Genomic DNA, 22,619 nt, shown 5'->3' on the forward strand with positions numbered 1-22,619 from the left:
GGGTCCATTTTTGTCTGTAAGAGGACCACCAACCATCACGGGAATTCTTTCTCCCCCTTCCCCAGCTCCCCAGGTTTACACCAGGGTTGAAGCTGTTTTCACAAAACATTATCACAGTACATCTAGGTTACAGTAATGCTTCCCCCCTTTTTCCCTTTTGCCATATTGCATTTCAAGCGAGCACCTTTGTGTGCATGTGTGTGCACTCTACCAGCACTGTTTCTTGGAAAAAGATGAAGGCCAGTAATACTAATTTTACCTTTTTTAATGGTGGGAAAGCATATCACGAGATCCATATTGTTGTTCTAACTGTAACCCTTTAGTCTGACAGAAATACAGAGTGTTATGGTCTATAAGCAAAACCAGGTTCTCCAGCACTTCAGGACTGGTTTGATGGCAATTCCATTTGGCACTCACTCCACAAGATCCACATGTGGCTCCAGCTGACCTTTGAGGCTGTCATGTTGCACACATGATTCTGACATCTGTTGAACAGCCTGAGTAACCTCGATGTTCTCAGCCTTTACATAAAACAGAGACATGCTGAGTAGAAGCCATCTGAAAAACATCATCATCTTGTACATCTTGTCAAAATCTTGTCAAAGCAAAAGAATTAAGAAACAATTTATGATTTAAAAAAAATTACCTCCAAAGAAGTTTTCTATGATTTTATAAAGATCAGACAAACCAAACGGACATGATGTTAGTTAAGTAAACTTAAGTAAAATTAAAAGTCAAAAGCACCTCTAGTGGTCCCTGCAGGCTGTTATTTCTTTACATCCTGAAATTTGTCATGCGTTGGATGAACGGATGCAGAGAACAATGATCTTTTTCTGTCCATTCTTAGAGTGTTACAAGCAACGGAGTTAAAAATACGTCTTTCCTGAGAGTGTCACTGAAGGAAATACCTTCAGTCGAAAAGATTGATATGCTTAAGAAGTTCACAAATTCACAGGAAACTTTCAGAGCTTTTCAAGTTGGACACAATATGGATTAATCCTGGAAAATGTAATCCTCTGAAAATACAACTGTGACCATTTCCCGGGAAATGCAATGTCAGGAAATGGTACAAAAATTTGCTTAGATGCAATATCATAAAAAAACGCTGTATAACTGCACTTGTACAGAAACATCTGATCTGTTGCAGGTGGCTTACACTGTCTCAGATGCTGCAGGTACCTCAAGGCTATTCTCGCTAACTCCAAGTTGCTAATGGAGGCTATAACCTATTTCTGTGTTATTACAGTAGGCAAGGCAGGGCCATAATGCTTTTATGGCATATACACTTTGTGCAAAATTATTAAGTGAGTATTTTGACCTCGTCTTTATTTCTATGCATATTTTTTCACTCCAAGCTACATAAACCGCAATACTTGTTGGATTTAAACATTCTCTGGTGATATTTATTTGTGTAATGTGGCCCAGAATGCTGAACATCTTATATCAAAGTGTGCACTGTTATTAGGCAGCTTCTTTACTTCAGGCAAAATGGGTCAAAAAGGGGACATAATGGACACAGATAGCTCAAAAATTGTAACAGTCTTTTGAAGTAGCTAATAGCTTCCAGAAGCAAAGATGCTCAGTACCCAGGGACATGGCCGAAGTAAGGAAGGCTGAAACACAAGCACCACTGAACAAGATGCAACACTTTTATTTTTGGATTTAAGGAAAAAATAGATTTTTTTGAACAACAGGGTATTTTCTTGCTTTTTGGGCAGAGGCAGGGTTCCACTAGCAGGCTTCTGCATCTTCATGGTTCAAAGCAGGCTTGGGTGCATGGTTGAAGCCCTCCAGACCATTGGTTCAAAGAAGTGAAAAAAGCAAAAACACAAAAACAGTTTTGCACCTAATGTAATACCAGAAAGGATAAGTCCAATTCAAAAAGGCCCACCATGGGCTACGATGGAAAAAATGATAAGACTGGGCTCTTGGAATGTATGTCAGGACATCCAACCAAACTGGGAAGGCTTCAAAGAGTAGAGTAATGCGAGGTTTTCAAATGTGACTCCAGAGACACAGTTAGGAGATCTCTTTCCCATCATGTTGATGATAACATGTGGTTACAGACTTAATGCACCAACACTGTGCATTTTTCCACCAGTAAAAACTCTGTGATGAGTTAAACAGCCACTTTATAGTTTGAAAGTTTATCTGAACAAGTCACCTGAAATACAAAGACTGTATTTGCTCTTATGTTCATAGCCTTGCATGTTATTCAGTAATGTTTCAGGCCCTTGCTGTATATAGTCATGTTTGGGAGGTTTCAGAGCAATGGTCGAGCTGGGTTTGCGTGGGTCTGTCTCATTGCTGCATTGTAAATGAGTATGCATTCTTGGGCATTTAACTGTGCCGCTATGCCCCTCATCAACCCCGTGACTAGTAAGCCCCCAGTAATGAGGTCAAAGTAGCAATGTACTCTGGCAGCTTCAGAAACACTAACAAGACCTCTTTTATTCCCTTTTGTTGTATCTTTGGATGGACTAGACTCAGTGTTGTTTACCTTATAGCCATGTTTTTTCAAAGGCCTTTACCCTTTATTGCTTTTAATTTCCACCGAAAATATCGATTGAGAGCAGAAGCTTTTGTGCCTATTGTGGAGAAAAATGCAGCATTTAGGACTCATAATGGTTATCACAGAGAAATTATATAAGGAATAGATTTCAAGAAAACTTTCTTCATCATCAGTATGCCTGATGATGGACCTCCATCGGCATGAGAGCAGGCAATGGCCTAACGAGAGAAAAAACCCCACCATTAGGTACAACATTTTGCCTTTTTCAAGCTAAACAAATTCACCCAGTGCAATCTATATTCTGCATTTAAATTATAGTGGATGCCTAAGTTGGCCTGAATGAGATGTTATTCAAGGCCGATGATGTACTCTAATGAGTGTCATCTTGGACTTTAGTGGAGCTTTGTTTGCACACCACATTGTGTAGCTCAGAACTTTGTCTTCCAGTTGACCTTCTTTATGTTTTAGAAGAAGAACAACACATTTTCACAGTTTAGTTTTGCGCAGCAATAATATATCAAGCTCTCAGCCACAGCCTGTATGCAGTATAGTGTAACTCTGAACAAACACACTGAGCAAGCTGAACTTAGCCTAACTTTGATACGTGCCTAAAAAATCATCAAAAGGTTTGAATCTGCCACAGTTAAGATGTTTATTGTGTTTTAAAACATAAAAATAAGCAAAAGGTTTTGTATGTAACTTGTTTGCCCTGAGCTTGCAAAAGGCACCACATTGCTTTGGAAGCTCTGCAAGTCACAAAATCAGTGGCAAAAGTTCTTATTGAGCTTATTTGGTTCATATACCAAAAAATCATTACATCTATGTGCCTTAAGACTTTAGCAGTACTATAAATCTTCCTATATATGAAATTCCTATGGTGAAAATGGAAGTCTTTTTTTTAATGGATGGACTTTTAGCTCCCAATGGCTAACCCACTAGCAAGTAACCTGGCTCTAACATTATAGCAAGTTTACATTCTAACTGGTTCACACAATTTATTCAAGTGATGTACTTATTTATATATTTATAACATACAGATAAGCTAACACACGGCCATCTAGGTTGCAGCTAGCTTGATAGCTTGGTTGCTAATATGACGATAAGTTCTCACATAAATGATGCGCTTGTTAAATGGACTCCAGCCAAAATGCTGTCAGCAAACCATTTCCATTTTTGGAGTTTAGACCTTCAAATGTACAACAGCAACAAAACTAACAATCTCTGGCCCTGTGATGAAGAGAGATTATTATTATTATTATTATTATTATTAATATTAATATTTTGGTCAGCAGTGTAAAGTTGTGTATGGCATAATGTTTAAATTTGTGTGAATTTATAATTTATTCATAAAGATACTTTATGTGTTTAGCAATTCCATGAGAACTTGCTTTAAAACTATGACCTTACAATGTCATGACCCTATCATGATGTTGACCCAGATCTTGTAAACAGTGATTATAGTGATTAGAGAACTCACTATGTTCTCTGAACTATGCAGAATAATTGGGACAGAAAGAGAGTTTAACATAAAGCTCTAATCTAATCTCATTAATCAAATCAAAGCCAATAACCTGCATATCTGACATTATTTAAGCCTGAAAATACTTACAGTTTTGGAATACATGCGGATGTTGTTAGATTCCTTAACTGTTTCCATGAAGGTTCTGAATGTACCCACTTTATATCACTGACTGGAGGATAAAGGCAGGGGGTGGAAGTGACCTATTGTAAGTCACTGGCTGTTAGGATTTAATTCCAGACTGACCCCATAAATTTGTTCCACTTATTAAGCCCTACAAATTACATCTGCATGCTTTCAATGGCCTTTGGTAACAGTACTGGTTCGAGGTGATGGTGCAGGAAAAAAAAATCCAATTCAACTTGTCACTTTCAGAATTGTTTTAATGGAAAATTAGGTAAATAATGTGGTACTGAAACATAAAAGTGCATCAAACTGACCCAATACTATAACATAAATGCTTTATTTCCCAACATGTTTTCATAACTGTTTAACATATATATTGAAAGAGATGGTTCAGTTGATCGGGTATTAATCTGACTGAGAGAGCATTCGTTACTTTGGTGTAAGCAGGAGGCCCTTACACCAAAGTAACTTTTACTAAATATTTTTAACATCTATCATTTTGATTTTCTGGGCCTTTAACTTTTAGTCTTTAAATGACTTTCCTGTAGAGAATTTTAATAGGAGCTCACAAACTTTCTTATATAGTATCTGTGCTTTTAATGTGAAGCTGGAGATATCACAGGGCTATATTAGCATAGCCTTGGGGAAAAAGGAGATAGCAACCAGCCGGCTGAAGAAAGAGTCATGCGTCTTTGACAGATTAAGGCAAAGTGTTTAACTTTGGGCAGCATGGCAGAGTGGTGGTTAGCACTAATGCCTCATATCAAGGTCTTGGGTTTGAATCCAGGTGGCTGTGGTGTTTCTGTGTGATGTTCTTCTTCCTGTGCCTGTGAAGGCTCTCTCAAGGCCTAAATCTGTCTAACTCTAAATCTATGCATGAAAACTTTTCTTTTTCTCAATTAGTCCTGTGATTGACTGGTAAAGATGCAGTGTCCAGGCTGTGCCCTTCATCTCAGCCTATGATATACTGGGTAGGCTCCAGACTATACATGACTCTGACTCGATATGCAGAAAAAGTTGTTGGATAGCTAAACCTGCTTGATCTTTAGGCTAGGTAGCCTAGTCTTTAATCAATCAGTTTGTCACTGTTACAGGCTGATGGTGAAAAAATAATGTATCAATCCTTGTTAGCTATTCCTGTAGCACATTTCTCCTTATTAAATTAGGCTCAGAAATTATGAAAGCATGTGACGCAATCAAGAGGCCAGTCAGCCAAGAGGATAAAGTACTATAGGCTAACTAGCTGCTAGCTGCATAAGTATGTGCAGTATCTGCTAAAAATGTTTTGTTTTCTCAGAAATACATGAAAAGACCACACTTCCATGCCTGCGCTGTGGAAATCAGTTCACTCACATGACCACACTTTAATGGTTCTGTTTCCCAAACCTCTACAAACCCAACAGTAAAAACTGCTTCCACCTAATTATTACGTCCCCAGAAGGGATTTTGACCCAGTTCTCCAAGGTGTGAGTCGTGCATTTGCATGCTGCACCTCTTACTGACAACTGTTTTTTATTATGTTGCATCACCACCAGGGAATTCATGCATCCACCACAACAATGCTGTGAACTGACTGCCTTTTATTCTGTGGTGTACCAACATAATTGTAAAACAATACATGCCACCAGCACATAACGCGTTTGAAAGAGGTTGCGGTCATTTCACGTTAATCTGTGAGATCAAAAGTTTGAGTGGCATTAAAATAGTCCTATTTGAACTAATTGTGTGTGGAATATTTGACTCAAACAGGAAAGAATTTGATACGATAGCATTTGTTGGATTACATTTTGTACGCATTACGTGAAGACCAAGACTTAAACAGAACGGATACATAACTGTGTTTTTTCATGTGTGCATTAATAATAAACTGATTCAGCTTTGAATGCTGCTCTAGTACTGTGATTTTCACAATTATTTAGTTGGCTAATAACAGACCCTGTACTATGTTAAACATGATTGTTAGCCCTTTGATGTATTGCGTCAGAGTTAGCATGACGAATCATAGTGCATATGTCATCCTTTAGTGTGGGTAGAAATGAAAAACAGGTGTAAAAACTGTGAGTCCTACGTGCTAGCGAATTAAGGAAACTGTATGTCATAGGGCTTTTCTTAAGGTTGTGTTTTTCTAAGATTACAACCCTGCGATGAGGCCAGGCCATGAGAATTTCACATCTGCAGCTGATTATTGTGAAGTAACAACAAACTATGTGAGATGGCTGGGATGTGGGCTGGAAGGAGCGGATGATATAATGTGCAGTCACTTTAAGTAAGGTCGTGGTTCACGGATAATCACAGACTTTTGAGAGGTGATTGCGGCAGAAGACCTTGTTTAACCAATACACGGTTAAAACTACTATATTAGGCCTATTCTCAAATAGAGCACAATCGATTTCATAAGCACAGAAGTTATGAGAAAGTGTGTTTGTTTTTACCTTTAAAGTAAATTTTTGGAGACTAACGAGTAGCAGCTGGATACACTCTCAGCCTGATCTATGCAAATGGGTGGATGGCATTAATTAGCTGTCCCGTTGCTACATTGTACACAACCTTTTCAGCCTTTGTAACTCTCCATGCCACAGTCAATCAGTATCTGTGTAACCACGCCTGGTATTCTTCTCTTGCCAGAGTCACATGGAAAAATGAACAATATTTGAGAAAAGCGTGTGCCTCTGGGGCTCAAAGGGAGAATAATGACAAACATATAAATAATGCAACAGCTCAGCGGGCTGTGCAGATTAAAGAGGGAACAGAAAACAATTTTCCTGTTGCTTACAAGTGAGACTTGTGTTGATGCAAATCTTTGCACGCAAGAGACAGAGGACAACAGAAAACATGACGGAATGGAGAGGATAACAAGATGAGAACAGGAAAACGGGGAGGAAACACAAGTGAAAGACAGCTGCATGAGCTGATTATCAAAACAACGTGTTTGCATGTGTGTAATCCAGTATTTCTATGGTTGTGAAGACCAAGCCTGTGAAATGAGAGGCTTTGTTTTCTCTTTTGCGGGCCTAAAGGTAAGGCAGGTGTTAAGTCAGAAAATGACCAGAAATTAAGAAGAAACATCAAATGTTCCTAGTAAATAAACTGTAACATCAGTCTTGCAGAATTCGCAGCAAACTCCAAGACAAGATAACATACAGTATCGCAACATGGAGCTAATAACATGAGTGCAGTTCCTCAAATGACCACTTGAGGCAGGCTTTTTGTTTGCTTTGTTGAAACCCATTTTATTATACTTCATTTTTTCATTCATGTGGATACTGTACATGTTTAGCATTCATTTCATTGTTTAGCATAATTCATTTAAATGTTTAGTAATAAATAATAAATGAAAAAGGTTTTTGATCACAAGTTTGTTTTTTTTCATAAATAAATATTCAGAAACACATTTTACTGTATGGTTTTGAAGTATCACTGTAACGCACATAAACTCATACAAATGAGAAAAGTATCCAAGGCCAGCATGTTCTTGTCAGTGTGAAAACTTATTGTCATTTTATTATTGTCATAAAGCGCTTTGAGGCGACTGTTGTTGTGATTTGGCGCTATATAAATAAAATTGAATTGAAATAGATTTTTAAATAGCTCTTTCTAGCATTATTAGTACTTTGACCTCCAATCTAGACCCTGAAGGAAAGGTCAGAGGTCAAGTGTGACATGATATTTAAATACTTATAGTATTTTAAATATGTTGACAATACACACCAACACTTTTAGAGTTTCAGAGTTCCCAAGTTATCACACTTTTCTTTTCAGTTTTTGAGGACCTTGGTGTATATAAGGCAAAATTGTTAATGTGACCCCGACTCTACACCCCCACAAAATTTTATCAGAATTTATTCATAACTTTATTGTGTTTACAGACAGAAAGAATAACACGCCTGCACACAAATGCTAGCAAAAACACAACCTCCTTGGCGGAGGTAATAGACATGTCAGCAGCCTGGCACAAAAATGCTTTTGGTTTCATGACTGATTTCCTTCTTCATGATTACTTCACTGAAAATTCCAAAATGCTTTAAATGTTTCTGTGTAATTTTAAACCCCAGGCAACATATCATCACTTCAATCTACACCTCTCCTCAAGTTAAAATAATTATGAAAAATCCTGAGTTCGTAATGTGTTTATAAAATACTTTTTAGAGCTTGTGATGTCTGAAATAGTCAAATATGGCACAAGTGTAAAGGATTGTACCCAAAATAAACAGTTACAAATCTGGCATAACTGATTAAACTGTACAAGTGCTGCATTATTCCTGAATGAGACAAACTAACAGACCAAATGTTTGGGAACATGCTACTAAAGGTGGAAGGTATGTAGACTGTTTAGCCTGTATCTAACTGAGAATTAAGAAGTACCATGTCTGTACTTGTGACACCTTGTGGAGAAACATAAATCTCAGTTACCTCCTTACAGTGAAATATCATCTGCTGCTTCCCAAGCCCCGATTGGCTCTTGTGTTTTTTCGTATAAATGAAAGAGTCATAGACATAGTGTATAGTTGCACTAATCTATTTGCCTGGAGCTATTTTGTGCCTTTGTTTGTGTCTTATTTTGCCTGTTTGTGTGACCTAGTTTATGTCTCCCCGGCTTCTATGCGCGTGAGTGTTTGTCTCAACAGAAACCCAACCTCTGTGGCACCACAGCTGCTCGGTCACTGTCAGATTCTGTCAGCGACACAGCAGTAGCCCGGCCTCTCGGTCACTGACTCTGTCTGTTGGGTTGCCAGATCCAGGGTGGTCTCTACAACCGCAGTCATCCAACTCATCCGCCCCTGTTGTCAGCGTGATTATGTTGATTTACTAGTACTACCTCACTCCTTCCCACCTCTCAGTACATCCATCCTCTCCTCTTCTCAACCCCACTGCTGCCATACATTTATAACAAAGCTTCTCTGGTCATGACACACAGCAGTGTCCACACTGTAAGAATAATAAGTCTTTAGAAACATTTTCATAGACTTGTAGTAGACTTTGAGTGGTGCAACTGATCACAACCTATTTATAGTCAATGTAAATATACCAGAGTACTTATTTTGCATGTGTATCAAAGCTAACAGACAGCCAAGTGTTCTTTGGAAGTGTTTTTTTTTTTCAAACCAAATGTGAATCATGAATTGATGCACACTGGGACATGTAAAAAGAGGCAAATAAACGTCTGCACAAGTGGAAAGGTTTTTAACTTAAGTGTAAAATCTGCCTGATGCTGGAAGCTGCTGAAGCCATAATTCATAGAGTTATTGTCTCCAATTTTTTTTGAAAGGAGACCAGATTGTTGAGTTGTTGGTAGCTTTATGTGTTCTTTTATAGTGCTTTTCTACTCTGAGTAGAAAAGCACTTTACTTAGCTTACCTCATTTTGCAATGCCTTAGTGGTTTCTATCTAACATTTACACACAGGTGGATGCATGCTTCTGATTAGCAGACAACATGCTCTACCTTCTGAGCTACAGCCACTCTCGAACTCTGAAAATCTTATTGTAACTTGATTCCAGGTATTGCTTTTACGCATTGTCCTAGTTCAGTGGTCAGCAACCTGCCATGGGTTAGAACTAGGGTAATACATACTATATGTCCCCTGTCACCTGCGTGTGCTGCTCTTTTTCTCCCGTTGTTTGGTAGGAGGAACTAAAGTGGCTCTTTTGATGTTGAAGGATGCAGACGCCTGTTGTTGCTGGACTGAATATTTATCTCCATCAACTGTAACACAAGGCAGGCTTTGCTTGGCATTTGGTTTTCAAGAAGTTTATCGTTTATCTTCTGTACAATTGGAATTTCTAATGCCGACGTGCTGTCGTGTGTCACAGTTGTCCTTGTTCAACAAATGGAAAATTTTTCCCTGATGTGAAAAAATGATGCGTAAAGCTACCCAGCGCGTTTACACGAGAAGCCAAGTCATTAGATTGGAGTGCGATAATCTGGTGAGTTATGGCACAGATGTCAAAACAGATACATGTAGATACAAATACATGCCTCAGAAACAGCAGAGATACAGCCAGAACAGCAGTATTTGACACCCTGGGAATGTGAGCTGGCTGGAATGGGAACACAAATTATTTTAAGTAAATGAAAGGTTTGGCTTTGGGGGAAAGATTACAAACTTGTGGTTTCTCTGTTCCCTGGGCAAAGAGGATACTGGGGGAGGTCGCAGTTGTCATGGCAACTTAATTAAACTAACTTTGTGGTCAGCACAGACAACCTTTCAGTCCTCTGCAGGCCGGCTAGAAAGCTTTCAGATAAATTCTTTGCCTGCTCTGATCTTCATGTCCCCATAAAAGTTCTTTTCTAAAGTCAGCATTTTCAGTTTCATACGCACGACCCTCGTAGATTCAGAGGAACAGGACTTCTGGAGTGCAGCAGGCAGACTCAGGACATGCGATGAACCTGCTGATGACTGTAATCGGCTAGTTATGTGGAAAAGAAGACCAGGTTTAATCACCACATGGCAACAACTTGAAGGATTTGCTTGTGGTCAGTCGAGCTCAGTTTCCAGTGCGTTCAGCCCACACGAACACATGATACACATCAACAGTAGCTTACTGTGCACACTGGACATACTGTACGTGCAAAAATGTGGACACTGTCAAGATGAATTCATTTGAATGAATTCAGTAGCCGCGCAGCAGGCCTGGATGAATTCTTTAACCTTTTACCTCAAAGCTTATTCATTAACAATAACTGAGGAATTGTCATGGTCCTGTGTCTTGGACTCAGGGTTTTGAGTTTTGTATTCTCAGTTTAGTTGTTTGGATTTTTAGCCTTTAGCTTTGGATCCTTTTCTTCTCTTGGTTCTGTTCACATTTGGAGTACTGGTTTGTATTTATTTCTCTTCCCCAGTGGTCTCTAGTATTTGCATCCTGTTTGTTGCTTCCTATTTATTTTTATATTCTGGTAGCAACAAAAGGCCTGGAGCCATAATCAGCCCTGCAAAGACTCCAGTCCAGCCCACTGGATGGCTTTGGAAAATGTAAGGGAGACATAAATTGTGGACTTTTAGCTGTATTTTCACGTTTTCCAGCTTTTCCTATAGATACAGCGCTCCCCTGTGGTCATCCACAACAATCAAAAAGTAATCTAATGATAGATTTCTGTCATTTTGCACATTTACATACAAGTTAAGCCCAGTCAGCTGTGCTGACAGCTTTCTTTCATTTACTACACTACCATTTCTTTATCATGCAGAAAAACTGAGACATACTATTGATGTTGCAATTCTTTGTCTTATATTAAAATTTTGCAGAGATTAAATGTGTATTTAAACTTTACCCTGACAGAAATTGGAGTCTGCCCCACATGTGGCCCACGATGTAAAATTAGTTTTACATCCCTTCTCTATTATTTTTTGTGCAAATTCCACTTTCCTCTTTGTCGCTGTGGCAGTCCAGCACCGAAGCCTCGTCTGAGCAGCAGTAACTCAGTACCAAACCTTGCAGCTGCCTGGCCTGACAGAAATGATGCTGCCTGGAAACAGGGCCAGCCCCAGAGGTCTTTGCCCTCCAGAGAGGTCTGTTTGCTATGCTCAGCCTGTGGGTTGCTGCCTGAAGGGTTTTTCAACCTAGCTCATCCTCTGGGTCAAACTTCTGAACTGGTCTTCAGTGCTCCCTGGCTCAGGCTGACCCACAGAAATGCTCCTGTGCATTGCCCCATGACCAGATCGACTCACTGAACACTCATCAGCTTTGTCTGGACTTGTTTGCTTTATACACCTGTGGCCACAGAAGTGACTGGAACACCTGAATTCAAAGATTCGGATGGATGAGTCAATACTTTTGGCAATATATTGTATGTGCCACTGTGGATTTTGCAACTTTTATTCATTCATTTTCAACCCTAATTACATGTTAGTTTTCATTTACTTTGTTTTTGTCTGTGAGTCCTGTGTTTGGGTCCTTTTTGCCACCTCTGTCACAGGAATAGACAAATCTTCCTCACTTCAAAGGTTACACTGAGTCGCTGCACCATCATGGTATATATCTGTATAACGACAAAAGTAAAACTCAGCCCAGTTAAACTTAGGCTGATATCTTTTCAACATAATACATGGGCCTTTACATGTATATATATATATAACAGGTTTATCTGTTGTTTTGACAGGATAAACCTTCAGCACTCCGTCTCCTCAAAGCAGCTCTGGTGCCACTCAGGTCTCTAACCTTCATCCATAATTGATGGTTAGGCCTTGTAATGTTTATGGCCAACTGTTATCCAGGCTGAATAATTAAAAGCAGTTTTCCTTTCCACTGCCATACAGTATATACTTTGGTAATTTACATAATTGGTCAGATGCAAAAGGAGGCTTCCTACTAAATAATGGCCTGTTATGCAGGACTTATGAATGCAGCAGCTGGTGATGGTACAAAGCACAAAGTCTCTCAGCTGGCCAAGCATTCATGATGCTCATCTGGGCGTACCTTCCCCAAAGTGAAGTCATGTTTTTCACTGTGTGCTCCCAAAACTCTCAAATAATTTTGCAATGTCATTTCAAGTGAGGCTGTTCTGGAAATTTTCATTCCAGAAAATCCACACAGAGCCTTTCTTCAGTTTCTTCGCTTGATCTGTGCCAGATGTTCCTCTCACTCTTGATTTTCTACTCTTTCAGTCCGGCAAATAAAAAAATACTGCTTGCCACAGCGACAGTCTTAGCGTTGCAATGCTTACTTTTTTTCTCTGATTTTTGGTCACAATGGAGAGACAGAGGGTGTAGAGGAGGAGGAGGATGTTAGTTAGAGCAGTGGATCTTTGAGCTTTCTTACTGAGACGCTGGAAACATTCAGTAAAATTCCTCTGTGGATAGACCGCAGCGGTTTAACAACAGCTGGATCTTTTTGGTTAAGTGACGCACACTGGAGCTGAAATGCTGTGCAGACAGACACATATTGTGTAAAAACCAAAGAGACACTTAGCTCATTAAAGCTGGATAAAAACTATCATCCTTTTGTCAACAGGAATACAGATTTCCTGTGGTAGCCTCCACATCACCGCTCCCCCCGGTAAAAACAGAGCTTGCAGCCAGCTGTTTGCTGTCCACGTGGTTTGGAGGAAAATGGTGTATCCTCACATCTCGCCATGGCTAATTTTCACAACCCTCCCAGGCGCTGTATTTACATCTGGAATAACATCCCCACAAATGTCAGTGTAGTTAGAAGGGTGGAGGCTATCATTCTACACCTATTGGAGACTGAATGAAGCTTGATTGCACTATTAGAGGGTAAGATCATTTCCACCTCAGTGTTTCGAGTTCTTAAAAGTGGATCATAAATTAAAATTATTGGGAAGAATTCTTGCTAAATTGTGGTAATTACTGAACCATGTGAAACAGCAATCCGAGCTCAGCTTTACCTGCAGGCTCACACATCTCTGTTCTGAAACCTTTTACTGAGGTTTAAGTTGGGGATACATTTTTGCAATCTATCCCCAACTGAAACAGCCCACATATGCCCTCTCATCTCGTAATCCTATGACATTTACTCAACACCGATATCCAGGACTAGGACTCAAATCTGACACTGCCAATCTCAGCTCTGAGCAGCCAGCCAGCATTATTATTAATCACTTTACCATCTACTCTACATATCTCAAGGTCTTACTCTTATCTAATGTGGAATTCAGTTGCGAGTGAGGGCACGAGGACAGAACAAACGACACCCTGTGGAAGACAGCCAGAAATGAATAAAAAGTAATGATTAAATGCAGAGTGTTGTATAAACACATAAGAACCGAATGAAAACCAGAATCCTGTCTGTGTACACATGCAAGGAACTGGGATTGTTCTCAGTGTACTTATTAAAACAGGCAACATAGACAAAAGCAACACGTAAGAAGAAGCGCAACCTGTGTAAAATAATCAGCATTATATAATGACGGTTTAGATACCAAAATCAAGGTTGTGAAGCCTTTGAACTTCTATATGTGACACTGGACTATACAAATTCTGCAAGTTCTTCCTGGAGAACTTGAAACATCCGTTTAAAGAACTAACAGGTAAGTGATCTCAGAGTTAACTGACACACTTTTGGACAGTGACTGTAGACTTGATGTGTAGTATTTATGAGAGAGATGTTCACACTGTAAAGCTCTCCGGTTTACATTTCTGGAAGACTTGTAAATACTTGATCTGACGTTCTGTGTGTACTTCAAAGGAACCTTTTAAGAAATGTGAATTACTGCCATCTTGTGGTATTGGAAGTCAAAGGAATCTGCGCTTTCTTTATTTCGTATTTATCTACATACATAGTCGACAATGTTGTCAAATAAATCGAAATATCGGCATTAAAAATACTTTTAACAAAATGTTAAAACCCCGCATCCATCAGGTTTTACCTTTGGAGCAAAAAGAAAACAAATATAGACTTTTGTTAGTAACTCTGGAGTTAATCTTCCATTATCATTTCATTATATGTTTGTTTATGATGTTCATCTAAAAAAGTATTAGACGTTCAATAAATATACAGAGGATATACGGAGGCTTAGCAACTAATGCTCGGTTGAGCTAACAAGCGATGCACGACGGTGACGTAGTATAAGTTGTCGTGGCCGAGTGGTTAAGGCGATGGACTAGAAATCCATTGGGGTCTCCCCGCGCAGGTTCGAATCCTGCCGACAACGTGACTCTGTTTTTGTCCGATCTTTATCGAGACTGAATCTACATAAACTACGTTATGGTGGCGGCCATGTCTGTTGCAAAAGGCTACATTCAGAACTTTCCCTGTGCTACTGTGCTAAATATCTTGAATGTTGCTGCACAGTATTATGCTTACATCAGGTATGTTCCTGAATGGCAGCCACAAGATTAGGTAGAGCTGCAAATCATTCCAGCTGGATTCATTTTGTGTAGATTCCCACATATCTAAAAACATTTATTGTCCACAGCCCTGAGGAGAAGGAGTCTTTTAGTGAAATTATTTTTCTTTGAAGGAGAACATTAGAAAACAGCAAGGGCATTAGGGCAGCACTGCTGAAACATTAAATGAACACTCATTCGTAAATTTGGGCTACATGGTGGCATGTGTCATCTATTTAGAAGGTCTAGGCTAGCTTTCTTCTTAATGGCACACCCTGTTCTTTAAATCATATTTCAGGTTGTTGTGTCAGTACATAGTAGGTGTAAAGTATTTATTTACTATTTGAAATCATGACACTAAAATTCCTATTTACAAAGGAGCAGAATTCTGAAATGTTAAATTATTTAGCAGATCTCAGGGACACATGGGTCATCCATGTGTCCCTGAGATCTGCTGAATACAGTCGAGGCTATCCTTTCTCAGAGGGATCTGCTGATAAAGTGCTCAAGTTTTCTCATGACAGCAGTGTGCTGGATTCAGAGTTTCTTCCTGTTATGAGAGCTAACACAATGCATTTCTTATGCCTCAAATGAGAAATGTAATCATGTCACTTGCTGTTTCCCTCTCATCTTTTATTGTATTGCACTAGATACTCTCCTTATGTTCATGGGTCAAAGGAACCCAACATATAAGCTGCCACATCATTTCTGCAGTTTAAGATGCACAACAAATAAGAGAGATGGGATCACTGACCTATGTGGATCCGACTTGTTTGTCCAGCACATCCCACAGATGCTCAATTGGATTTCAACTGTGGAGAATTTGGAGGCTAAGTCAACACCTCAAACTCATTGTGGTGCTCCTCAAACCACAGCCATCAGGGAATACTGTGTCCATGGCAAGGTGCTCTGCAACAATGGTTTGGTAGGTGTCAAAGTAAAATCCATATGGTTGACAGGACCCAAGGCTGGCCTCCTGATGGCTGGCCTCCTTTAGTGCATCTTGGTGCCAGGGGTTCCCCAGGTAAGCAATGCAACCATCCAGGTTGATGTAAAAAAGAAAGTGATTCTTTAGACCAGGCCACCTGGTCCATCATTTCTCTGTGGTCCAGTTCTCATATTCACGTGCCCATTTTTGGCGCTACTGTTGGTGGACATGAGTCACCATGGGAACCCTGACTGCTGTGCAGCTATGCAGCCCCATACTAACAAACTGTGATGCACTGTGTATTCTGACTCTTTTCTATCAGAATTACCATGACACTTTTCTGCAATTTGACCTTTAGCAGCTTGTTTGTTGGATCACAGCACAGAGGCCAGCCTTGGGTCCCCATGAGCATCAGTAAGCTTTGTCCACCCATGACCCTGTTGCTGGTTCACCACTGTTTCTTCCTTGGACCACTTTTCGTAGATTGTGACCACTGCAGACTGACATGTGACTTAATGTTTTGCATAAGAGTAACTGTTCTGCTCTCTCTGGCATTATATATATGCAGCTCTAAAGCTTCATACAGGTGAGTTACATTCAGACTGCCATAGCTTTAACTTGTTTGAGGGGCTGGGACATATAAGCATGCTTGAGTGATCAGAATAAAAGCATTTCTGAAGTAATAAAGGTCTGTAATGACGCACTGTAGTAATGATGGGAGAAGATTATGAAATTAGATCTAAGGAATATCCCCTTATTACACATATTGTCTTATCTTTGATATAAAATGACTTTCTTCCATTATTGTTCTGTGACAAAAAGAGAGCTGCGATGGCCGGGAATCGAACCCGGGTCAACTGCTTGGAAGGCAGCTATGCTTACCACTATACCACCATCGCCTGATACACATCTGGAATCAGGCTGCTGTTAAGGCAGCATTTCAGCCGGGGCTTTACACGGCTGAGAGAGGAGGGGAGTGGAAACAAGGAGGAACAAAGCAAGAGAAGAGAAGTGAAGTGTTGAGTGATGCTTGCTTCAGTTAGAAACCAAAATCTTCTCTCACATCCTACTAATCCTGAAGTGCTCACTCACCAAAGTAGCTGCCTAGGTGGAAAAAGTAGTCTTTCTTTACTTAGGAGAAGTAAAGTAACCTGTATTAAAACACTCTGCTAAAAGTTGAAGTATCTATTGAACTTCTTTACTCAAGTAAAAGTGAAAATGTACCACCTCTGAAATGTACTCAAAGTAAAAAGTAAAAATATGTCTTGACTGATTTCTGTTCTGCACACTGACAGTACACTGATTATGCTGTCTTTATACTTTGCTTGTGATGTCTGTGGACGTTCCAGATATTTAATTCCTAGTGGGGCGCTTTGCCCTTTGGAGATGGTCTTGAGTTGTTACATGAGCCAAGGTGTGAAAAAGAGAGCTGCGATGGCTGGGAATCGAACCCCGGTCAACTGCTTGGAAGGAAGCTATGCTTACCACTATACCACCATCGCCTGATGCGCATCTGGAATCAGGCTTCTCTTCAGCCAGCGTTTCAGCCAGGTCTTTAAACAGCTGAGACAGGAGGAGACTGGAAAATAGGAGGAGCAAAGTAGCCAACGAGGCAAGAGAAGAGAAGTGTTGAGTGATGTTTACATCATGGAAAAGAAAAGATGAAAACTAGTTGTATTAAAATCCACTAGATTGTGCATCTTACCACACACCCCCTTAATGATTTTGGTGTGCTCTCTCCAAAGCTCTCTCCTTGGCTGGGAAACAAACCCACATCACACACTGGGAAGGCAGCTATGCTCGCCACTATACAGGCACCGCTTTGAATACATCTAAAACTTGCCTGCTGACTCAGCAGTGTGGCCTCCACGTGTGACTACATCTGGGCAGAGAGGAGAGTTTAAAAGAAGGTAGGAGAAGGAGAAGAGTGCATCAGTTAATACGTGTTTCTTTCTCTCCGTTGTGATGACAACTGAGCCCCCTTTTCCAAACATTTAATCCACTATTAATATTATTATAATCTGAAAATACCTGCTTCCAAAGCTGTAGTCCACTCTTTCAACAGTCAATTTGCAGCGTGTTTAGTTTTGCCTACAGAAAGGGAGTTGTTTGTAAAGGGTAACTTTGAGTGCACATGTAAGCAAAAGAAACATAACATGAGAACTTTAGTAAGAGATCTAAGTAACAGCCACTTACTCCACACTATATATTGTCTTATCTCTGATATAAATTGCCTTTCCTCCATTATTGTTCTTTGGAAAAAGGAAACTGCGATGGCCGGGAATCGAACCCGGGTCAACTGCTTGGAAGGCAGCTATGCTTACCACTATACCACCATCGCTTGATGCACATCTGGAATCACATGATCCATGACCATGAACACCACAGCTGCTGTGCACCAGTTCAACACAGTGCTTTACTTTAAATCCATCACAGTACAGTAAGCTAACCTGTTTATCCTGCACTAACCCTCAGAGGATCTTCAGGCAACATTTCAACAACAAAGCATACCCCACTTTCCTTTGATCAAATCCCACTGAACATCCTTACCTTAAATCTAACCTCTCTTCTTCCTCTCCTGTCTTTCTTATCTTTCTCCATGCAGCACATTCATGGACAGAGCCTGGTCAGTCCTCTGTGTACGGCTTGTTTAGTGACTCCCAAATACACAACAGTGGCAGTATAGGTTAAAATTTTACAGTTTTATTGTTGTTTACTATTGCTGGGGGTTGCTGACAGCTTTCTGAGTGGGAAATCTGAGTTGAAGGGACATTCCAGAATCAAATTCTGACTGGGAACTCCTGACTTATTCAGGAACGCATCATAAAAGCCATTTAGAGCCACTAGAGGCTAAATGTTGTCAGCATTAACTGAAACAAGTAACATTACTGCTTAAGTTAAAAACAAAACAAACAAAACATGGACATGTTATCAAAAATATATGTGGACACTTTTGACAAATACAAAAAAATGAAATGTCATTTTAAATGATATATTTGATTGGGAATGGAGGCCGTACTGCTTTTTAAATCGTTTAAATGTCTTAGCCAATTACGGTAGAGCATGACAAACCTAAAGTGTTCTGACTGCCGTGGAGCCCCGTAACACTCGTTGCACTGCCTCATCTTACTAACAGATGTCACCGTCGAGTCATTTCAAGCAGTTATTCGATAATTTATTCTTAAAACTATTTTTTCTTTATAAATATATTTTCATATTTAAGTGCCCGTTACTGTGCTTATATTATTACGACCCCTCGTTGTCACTGGTAAAACTGACAAGGCAGCAGCCACTGATTGAGAGTGATTCACGTTCTGTGACTAAAATATGTAAAATATGTTTATGTTAGTATTCAAAAGAGCAAGGCACAAAACAGGACGTTGAAAAGAAGAGCGCTGTGGCAGATTACAGTCGGTTACAGCATATTACATGAAGTTAAATATCTGCTGGTGTAAAACACACTTTAAGTATACTTTAATGATTATTTCTTTAATACACAGGATGCGTTCAACAGCTGGCCTCACGGTCATTTTGCAATAGGGGATGTAGCTCAGTGGTAGAGCGCATGCTTTGCATGTATGAGGCCCCGGGTTCAATCCCCGGCATCTCCAGACTTTTGAAGTGCTGAATCAGCCTGGTGCCGCTTTGCAGCATGTCGGATTCTCAGTAAGGTAGTACACGTAGACGTGAAACGTGTGGTGTGTGGAGGTAAAAACAACGTATCCACAGTCAGTCGTGCTGCCGTCTTTGTACGCTGGTAGGTAAAATATTTGAAGACAAACATTAGATCTAATCACAGTCTTAACTACTTTTTAAAGTATTTTTGTTTTCATTTTCTCTAAAAACTTTGAAGAAGCCATAAAAGCTTCCATGCTTATGTGCAGATCAATAATATTTTTTGCCACTTCATGTCCTGACTAGTTTTCCTCCCTCGCTGAACTCTAATAAGTCTGCAAGCTTTGCAGTGTATATGAGGAACAGACGTGGAGAGGGCAGCAAATCAAGTCTATTCTTCTTTCTTGCAGCATTACACGTTCTCGAGACCAGGAGGCACACGAGGGCACCAGAGAGAAAGAAATCCTCAGTTTTTTAAGTGTTCAGTGAGCCTACAGCAGCACATGTCGAGATCTCGTTCTAGTACTTATGAAGGCTGCCGGCAGGTGGCAGTATCTGTCTGCAACGCTCAGTGGAAACCGTGACCGTGACAGTAAATACTGCAACTTTCATTTCGGCTTGACAGGCACGTCTCTGGGCTGAGTTCACCGCCCACTCACATGTGACGCTTATAGAAAGAGGAAGAGTGGGCCCGGGCTGCAGATAGGACACAACACTTCACACCACACGGGTTTCCCTGATGCAAATTCAGTAGCAGATACTGCCCATGACTAAATATGAACAAATAAAAGTTGTCTAGTGGCGAACTTTGCTACAGCTTGATTCACGTTTGATCTCTGTGATCTAGCTGCTAGATTGGGGAATTCAGGAAAACCCACATGAAGAGGCTTCCAATGAAAAAGCTAGTTTGGGTTTTTTTTAAACTTTTTTTTTTTTTTATCGCTGTTTACTGCTGAAATATTGTAGAAAATGCGGCATGAGCATTTCTAGTCATGCAGTTGTGATTCATGTAGAGTGATTAGTGCTGGGTAAATCTGATCAGATTTGCTGAAATGTGGGAAAACTGAGAGTTAGAAAGTCAACTGGGAATTCAAAAGAGTTGTTTCAGTGAGAGAAAGCTGATGTTTCATACTCTGTAATCACCTTTTAATTTTGGTCCAGACTGAAAGGTTTTGACAAGTTTTGCATGTTAGTGCTGTGGGATAGTGCAAATGTTGGTATCAAGCCGATAACCAGTAAATACTAGGTCAGTATTGCTGATACCAACACTGATACCCATACTGATGATCTACAGAGGTAGTGTTTATAAGGGAGAGCGTTGTGTCATGATTTATGGGATCACCAATTTGCTAATTCTGAACACATTTTAAAGAGCACTAAATCACTTTGGTTTTTATTTTCCACAATAATAAGGTAATAGAACAAAACACACCTTCCAGCTGAGTTTTGTTGTTCATGTATTTCAAACATGGGACTTCATAAAGACCTTCGGCTTCACTTCTGTTGTTTAAATGAGTCATGAGGGATAAATAAAATAGATATGACAGTCAACCAAAAAAGGTTCAGACATTTTTCATATTGCGTATTACATATTTCGTTTTTTCTTTTTTATAAAAGGATAATTTAGTGAACACACTTCAGAGGGCTACATACTGAACTTAGAGTACAGAAACGTTAGAAGTGTTGATATTTGGATTGATCCAGCCACCTCTATTGCATGGATTGTTGTGCATTTGGACATTCATAAAGTCCAGCAAGTTCATATTTGCACTCATGTCTGTAATTGCAGGTGGATTTTCTCTCTCCTCCTGGTTTGCAGTCCCCATCAATCACTACCCTTCTAATGTGTAAAAGCCATAATAATGATAATGATAGTGCAGAGTTGTAGTTAGAAACAAGGTGATTAAGGACCATCAAAGTAATTTTAAAAGATCTTAAAATCTGGTCTAAAACTTGCTGGAAGTTGGTACAAAATGCTGAAACAGGAATTGTTCTAGTTAAAGGCCTGGTCGGGGAGTTCTGTAGAGTCGGCAGTCTTTCAATGCCGTTCTGCTAAGGCAGGTGAAAAGGTAGTAATATCTCCACATAACCTTCAAAATAAAACAGGAAGTAAACCTAAAGGGGGACCAAGAGCAAACTCAAAATGAAAGAAGCAGATAGTGGGGAACAAAGGAGGCACATGAATAAAGACTAACACTCAGAAAAACAAGAACTGAGGATTTACAAGAATAATGTATGATTACCAATAAGAGGCACAGAAAAAGCAAAAGCTAAGGATAATAAACAGGAACCTCAACAAGAGCAGTATGAACTCTGACCTTTCATCTCACGTGAGCAGAGGGGGGTAGAGTAGCCAAAATTGTAATCAAGTAATATTGGCACTACTTCATGGTAGTTTTACTCAGGTAAAAGTAAAAAGCAGCCATCCAAGAAATTACTTAAGTAAGAGTAAAAACGTTTTTTGTAAAAAAGGCTACTTGAGTAACTGATCATAGCATCTGATTTAATGTTTAAAAATGAGATAATCAGACAGACAAAAATGTAGTTTTGTGCAAGTTTGGGTATTTTAAAAGCAAAAAAAATACTATTAAATACTATAAATAACATGATTACAAAATAATAAATCTAAGCAGAGGAAACACTTTTCCAAATCCTTATTAAACTAATATTTAGAGTAGGTATTACCTATGGTGCTACTTTACTTCTCCAAATGGCACAATAGGCTCAGCAGATAGAATAACATTAAAACAACAAACCTTATGTACGATTGTAGGTTTGTGTCTGTGTCTCATGCATTTTTGGTTAAAACGTGTTTATCATTCATTCCCTGGAGTTACTCACACTGAGTAGAGTCGTCAGAATTTTTTCTCAAGTAAGAATATTACTCAAGTAACAGTTAAAAGCACAGTGTAGTAAAATTACTCCTAAAAGTTATTTTTTTCTAAAACGTTACAAGTAAATGTAGCTACGTAAATGTAATCAGTTACTACCCTTCTCTGCACGTGGGTTATGTGTTCTTATGCTGATGTCATTATTCGAAACTTTGCTAACGTCATGAAGAATCTATGGCAGAAAAGAGGGAAGTGTTTGTTAGAGCCCATTTAAACTCTGTTGTATAATCAGAATCTAGGTTTCAC

General features: G+C 39.5%; 4 non-coding genes across 4 annotated transcripts; 2 read left to right on the top strand and 2 right to left on the bottom strand.

Moving 5' to 3' along the window:
* The first annotated feature begins 14,682 nt into the window (after window positions 1-14,682).
* Window positions 14,683-14,764, top strand: trnas-aga (transfer RNA serine (anticodon AGA)). Its single transcript has one exon. It is a non-coding gene; the product is annotated as a tRNA-Ser (tRNA).
* A 1,930-nt stretch (window positions 14,765-16,694) lies between these two features.
* trnag-ucc (transfer RNA glycine (anticodon UCC)) lies at window positions 16,695-16,766 on the bottom strand. The gene has a single exon. It is a non-coding gene; the product is annotated as a tRNA-Gly (tRNA).
* Window positions 16,767-18,136: 1,370 nt separating this feature from the next.
* trnag-ucc (transfer RNA glycine (anticodon UCC)) lies at window positions 18,137-18,208 on the bottom strand. Its single transcript has one exon. It is a non-coding gene; the product is annotated as a tRNA-Gly (tRNA).
* Window positions 18,209-19,406: 1,198 nt separating this feature from the next.
* On the top strand, window positions 19,407-19,478 carry trnaa-ugc (transfer RNA alanine (anticodon UGC)). The gene has a single exon. It is a non-coding gene; the product is annotated as a tRNA-Ala (tRNA).
* Window positions 19,479-22,619: the final 3,141 nt, after the last annotated feature.

The sequence above is a fragment of the Rhamphochromis longiceps genome, linkage group LG9 (genome assembly GCF_057381845.1).
Source record: "Rhamphochromis longiceps isolate RC_006_pf linkage group LG9, R_longiceps_female_GT1.1, whole genome shotgun sequence".
Taxonomy (NCBI): domain Eukaryota; kingdom Metazoa; phylum Chordata; class Actinopteri; order Cichliformes; family Cichlidae; genus Rhamphochromis; species Rhamphochromis longiceps.